At 36.7% G+C, this 6,352-nt stretch overlaps 1 pseudogene; it reads right to left on the reverse strand.

The window, feature by feature from the left end:
- Positions 1–4,543: 4,543 nt before the first annotated feature.
- Positions 4,544–5,864, reverse strand: LOC118706911 (annotated as a pseudogene).
- Positions 5,865–6,352: the final 488 nt, after the last annotated feature.

Here is a 6,352-nt window from a genome sequence, read left to right on the forward strand (position 1 = left end):
ATGATCATAGATAGTCTCCAACACCAACTCTAATCTGCTTTCATTCTGGCTGAGAATTGATACAGCTGTCTCTCCTGCCAATCTTTCAGACATAATGATCTCAAAATATTTTGGAAAAAATTAACAAATAAAAGCAAGACAAAGAGTGATGTCCTTTAGAAAATAAAAGTAAACTAGAGGAATAACAGAGATTGAAAAAATAAGTTTGGTTACAGACTTATTAAGTTCAGAAAGTGAGTAGGTTATTCACATAAAGCTGTTAATACAACTGCAAATTTGCATTCATATTGGAATTTAATAGAATGAAATGTGCCAGATTGTCACACAAAATAATAGTTAGTAACCTAATTATCAATGGAAAACTTTAGAAAGAAAAGACCCAACATAGAATCTGAAATAAGAGAATCATCAGAGAATATGAAGAAGACCTAAGCCTACATAAAACTGGTTTTCAAGAAGGAGAGGGTAAATCAACAGGTACACATGTTAAAAGGGGTCAAAGAAGGAAGAATTACAAAATCCTCCCATTCAAAGACTAAAATAACTAATAGTTTCCTAAAAGTGACAAGAAAATAAGTCATATTACAAAATTTTCAAGAGTAAAAAAATTATAAGAAAGTAAAATTATATAAATTCTGGCCTTTGCAAAATTCTTCACTGAATGAACAGAAATGTGGCAAGGCAAACAGAGACTTTGGAAAATATAAGCTTCTTTGCCATCTAAAGGAAAAGCACTAAAATAGAGAAAAAAATCAAAAGCACAAGCAACTAAGCTGGTTACAAGACACCATGTTCCTGGAACTACTCGATGATGAGTAGCACTCAACACAGAAGTGGGTAAGAACGCTTTACCTTGAAAATGAGATGTTATTTAGCTTTCTCTGAGGTAAATGGCAAAAAATTAGAATGGGTAAAATTAAAAAAAAAAAGATTTCACAAGAAAAAAATAAGAGGCAATCATATTTGGTTATAATGATATTTGAAGTACATTTAAAAGTAATTGAGTAATTTAAATTAAATAATTAACTCAAGCAATATGAAAATCTATTTAGATTCTTTTAGATTTATTAAACCCTAGCTTCACAAAAATATGTAATTGTAATGCAAGTAAAATTGAATGATGCTTTCCAGAAAAGTATTTGAAAACATACCGAGTATTAACTTGTTTCTCAACAAAATAAAGAATGTTTTAAAAATTGTGATAAAAAGAAAAGCATTGATTTAACTCTAAAATAAAATATTTTACTTTGACCTTTCTCTGCCTTCAATTTCATTTATCCTCTGATTTCTCTCCATTCTTTAGCGAGCTCCTATGAATGAGAAGAAAAATCATTTTGCTGACTTGGCTAGGTCTATCCTTTTCTATACCTGATGCCTAATCAAATATATCTCAAACTGTGAAGCCATTTTAGACCCCAGTTTCTCTTCTCTGATTTTCAGTCAAACTCTAAAACCTCTGAGTATCCAAAGAAAGCAAAAACACTAGCTCAAAAAGATTATGCACCACCCCCTTGTTTATTGCAGCATTATTTACAATATTCAAAACATGGGAACAACCTAAGTGTCCATTGATGGATAAAGTGCCCATTGATAAGTAAAGAAAATGTGATACACACAGACACATACACACACACACACACATACACACACACACACAATGAAATATTATGGACCTTGAATTTTGAGGGCATTATGTAAGTGAAATAAGACAAAGAAATACAAATACCATATGATCTCTCCTATATGTGGAATCTTGAAAGAAAAGAAAAACAATAACAACAACAACAAAACAACAAGCTCATAGATACAGATTGGTGACAGTTGAGGAGGTGCATGGTGGTTGACCAAAATGGGTAAAGGGTTAAAGATACAAGCTTCCAGTTATAAAATAAGTCACAGGATATAATGTAAAGCTAATAATACTGTATTGCATATTTGACAGCTGCTAAGAGTAGGTCTTAAAAGTTCACACAAGAAAAAAAACAAACTATAGATGGTGATGAATAAAAACTATTGGAATATAATTATGTGGTGATCACATCAAAATATATCAAATATTGAATCATTTTGTTGTATGCTTTACATTAATATGAATTTATATATCAATTATACCTCAATTTATAAAAAACACCAAGACCAACATATTCTACAATGGGTTCTTTTTTCTATTCTTTATTTTGCTGTTCAAAGTGATTTGCTTATTTACTCTCATGTATAAGATATTGTTATATCCTACTAAAATGGCAATTTACTATATAAGCCTTCTTTTCTAATCCCTAAAATGTCAGTAGTAGTTTACTACCTCTAAACAGGATATCTTAAATCAAAACTTTTCAGAGACACCTTTATAAGAGCTTAACAAATTAAATACATAATCTTTATCCTACTTTAAAAAAATCCTTATAAACTAGCCCCACTAAATTCTAAATCTTGTCCTACATTTTTTTCAGATTTTTATTTCACTAAGCTGGCAAACAGTATGAACAGCTGTTATTTGGAAATATCCAACAGTTTTCAACAGTTCCTTTTCAGCTCAAGTAATCATCTTTTCCTAGAGAGCCCTTGTTTCACTCTTATCCTTAATTATTTCCTGTAACAAGTACAGACATTCCCCAATCCCTTAAAATCCTTTCCAATAGCTTTCACACTGATATAATTTTTAAACCAGTATGAATTTCACCTTTAGATTAAAGAGATTTTCCTTTCCTTTAAATATAAGAAGGACACAGATATTGGACCCTTGTAATAATGATTACTTTGTGCCTTGTATTGAAATTATATATCAAAATGTGAAAATATCTATAATAATAAAAACGTAACATGCAAATCAACCGAACAACTGAACAGCAGAACCACCTTCCAGACGACTTTCCAGACTAACAGGCTGTGACACACACTGACACCAGGCCAGCATAGGTGGGTGTCATGCAATTGGTTAGGGGGCCCTGCCATTGCCCCACAATCTCCCCACAGAGGAGGCCCAGGCCACCCTATGCAGGGTGATTGATAGGGGGGCTCCATGATTGATTACTCCGAAGAGGGAGGGCCAGGCCACCAGCCAGAAAAATGATTGATCTAGGAGAGATGTGGTTTCTGCAATTGCCCTAAAGAGGGAGGCCCAGGCTACCTGGCTGGCAGCACTGCAATGGGTGGGCGGGGCCTCCCTCTGCAGGGCAATTGATTTGGGGGCCCTGTGATTGATCGCCCCAGAGAGGGAGTCCAGGCCACTGGCCATGACTCTGCAGCGGGTGTGCATGTCGGCCAGCAATCAATAGCCCTGCAGAGGGAAGCCCAGGCCAGCCAAGAGATCACACCCCACGCCTGTCACCCACAGAGGGAGGCGACCAGTATCAGAGGAGAGGGCTGCAGTGCTGCACAAATGGCAAGCAATGGCAGCAATGGGGGTGGGGCCAGCTGCCAGCAGCCAGAGAAAGGAAAGCCTAGTAGGGCCTGATCACCAACCAGGCCTAGGGACCTACCTGAGGGGTCCCGATAGCGAGAGGGCACAAGCTGGGCTGAAAGTCCCCTCTTCCCCTACCCCGCACGAATTTTGTGCACTGGGCCTCTAATATTATATTAAATATAAAAGAGTGAATGTTCTTTATATATCCATACAGGTGACTACTTCCTTGAGGTAAATGTAAGGGCTGTACTATATTTTTCTCAATCACATTTAAGACTTTAATAAACATTTTGTGAATTAAATGTTTTTTTTTACTAAAGTAGAACATAATCATTGAGAAGAACTCTATATATTCAGTTAAATGACAAAATTTAGAGATTCTTTTATACTATTATCTTTTTTACTTAATTTAATATTACCTTATTTTATGTTGTTTTAAACGTATAAGTGAAACTATCTCAGGCAATAAGGAAATCATTTTCATTAAATGTCCCACAGTATAAATTTTGTTTGGTACAATTTGTTGATTTTTTTTTGGGGGGGGGGGTGGGGGGTATTTGAAGTATAGTTTTTGAGTTGCACAATAATAATAGCATAAGCTAAATTATTTAACTTTTCATTGAAGCATATGCTCCATAATAAAGGTGCAAATAATAAGTCTATTATTTGTGAGTCATCACAAAGTGAATAAAATTATGAGGTCACTAACTAGTTAAATGAATTGAAACAAGTTTCTTCAGAGGACCTCACCTCCTGCTCCGTCCCAAACGCCAGACTCATGCTTTTTTCCTCAGGAAACCGTGATTCTGACTTCCTTCAAAATACACATTTGTCTTTTTTTACTTTGTTTTTCTTCATCAAACTGTTTTAATGGGTCTCAAAATTCTGTTTTCATTAAAAAGTACTGATTTTAAGAACGAATGACTTAACTGCCATACGCACACACATACACACACATGTGCATGCACAAACACCCAAGTGGTCCACAAACATTCTCCTTTCCTTCTGAAGGTTTCATGACACGTTGTAACCATTAGCCAATGTTTCACCATTTAACGTAAATGGTCAATTGAGAGAAAGAGTTCTGAGACCATCTTTATATCACTGATTAGGACTAGGTGGCAGATATTGGGATACGATTCATTTAGCCTGCTGAGCTTTCTGGGCAGATTTGGTGACTTTGCCAGCTCCAATTGCATCTTGTCCATTATTTGACAACACCCACACCAACTGTCTGCCTCATGTCACAAACAACAAAACAGCCCAGAGGAAGATAGTCAGAGAGGCTCACAACACACATGGACTTGCCAGGAATATCAACGATGGCAGCAGCAGCATATTTCACAAATTTGGGGCCATCTTCCTGCTTTCTCCCAGAATGATGATCAATCTTCTCCATCAGCTCAGCAAATTTGAGAGCACTGCAAACTGTGTGACAGCCCCAAACAGCTGCTGTCCGGCACTGATATGGCCTGGTTCAGGATAATCATCTGAGCCATGAAGCCAGCTGCTTCTAGTGGTGGGTCATTGTTGCTGTCACCAGCCACATTGTCAGGAGAAACATCTTTGACAGACACACTTTTGAGATTAAAGCCCACAAGGTCCCAGAAAAGCTTCTCTCAATGCTTCATGGTGCATCTCAACAGACTTTACCTCTGCTGTAACGTTGACTGCAGCAAAGGTGACAACTATGCCAGGTTTGAGAACACCAATCTCCACTGGGCTCACAGGGACAGTACAATGCCATCAATTTTGTGGACATCCTGGAGGGGCAGGTGCAAGGGTTTGTGGATTGAATAAGTTGGTTGCAGAATGAAATCCAGAGCTTCAAGCAGCATGGTTGCACTGGCATTTCCATATTTATGGGTGACAGTCCATCCCTTGAACCGAGGCATGCTAGCATTTGGCTCCAGCATATCACCATTCCATCCCAAAATTTGCACAAATGCTACATGCTATGGACAGGGTTTTAGGCAGTTTTCTTGATGTATGGGCTGACTTCCTTAACGATTTTCTCTTATCTCACCTGGTTACAATGCAGCTCAGTGGAATCCATTTTGTTAACAACAATTAGTTGTTTCACACACAATATGTAAGCCAGAAGGCAATGCTCACAGGTCTGCCCAGTGTTGGAGATGCCTGCTACAAATTCACCAACACCTGTATCAACAACCAGGACATCACCGTCAGCCTGCAATGTGCCTGTAATCATGTTTCTTATGAAATCTCTGTCCTGAGGCATCAGTGATGGTCACATAATACTGATCTTGAATTTTCATATACCATGCTCATGTTCAGCTTTCAACCAGGTATACTTGAAGGATCCTTTTTCTATCTCAGCAGACTCCTCAGATTTTTTGATCCCACCACATTTGTAGATCAGAAAGCCAGTAGTGTTAAACTTGCCCAAATTTATGTGTCCAATGACGATTATATTGATATGGACTTTTTCCATTCCCATTTTGGCTTAAATTTAGTGGTGTTCTTCACACCTGTGTCTGTCATCAAACCCATTGTAAAAAAGCTGTTTTTGGATTTTATATAAGTGAGATTATACAATATTATATTATTTTGTATTTGCTTCTTTTGTCCAATATTGTACTTGTGTAATTCATCTGTGTTTTTTAAATTTTTTTCATAGCTGAATTCATGGTATTCATTCCATGAATGCATAATTTATTTTGTAGATAATGGAAATCTGGATGTTTTTTAATGTGAAACTAATACAAATAAATCTGCCATAAACATTCTCAAGTATGTGTCATGTGGCATATTTGTGTGTGCTTCTGTGGTAGAGTAGTATGTATGCCTGGAAGTGAAATACTTTAGTAACAAATTATTTATATTTTCATTTTTAGAAGACAGTGACAGTTTTCCAAAGAAGTCGAACCAGTTTACATTATCAGAATTTGGTAGAATTTTGCACCACCTTATAGTATCACTTCTAGT

Source organism: Pipistrellus kuhlii, unplaced genomic scaffold (genome assembly GCF_014108245.1).
Source record: "Pipistrellus kuhlii isolate mPipKuh1 unplaced genomic scaffold, mPipKuh1.p scaffold_m20_p_1, whole genome shotgun sequence".
Lineage (NCBI taxonomy): Eukaryota > Metazoa > Chordata > Mammalia > Chiroptera > Vespertilionidae > Pipistrellus > Pipistrellus kuhlii.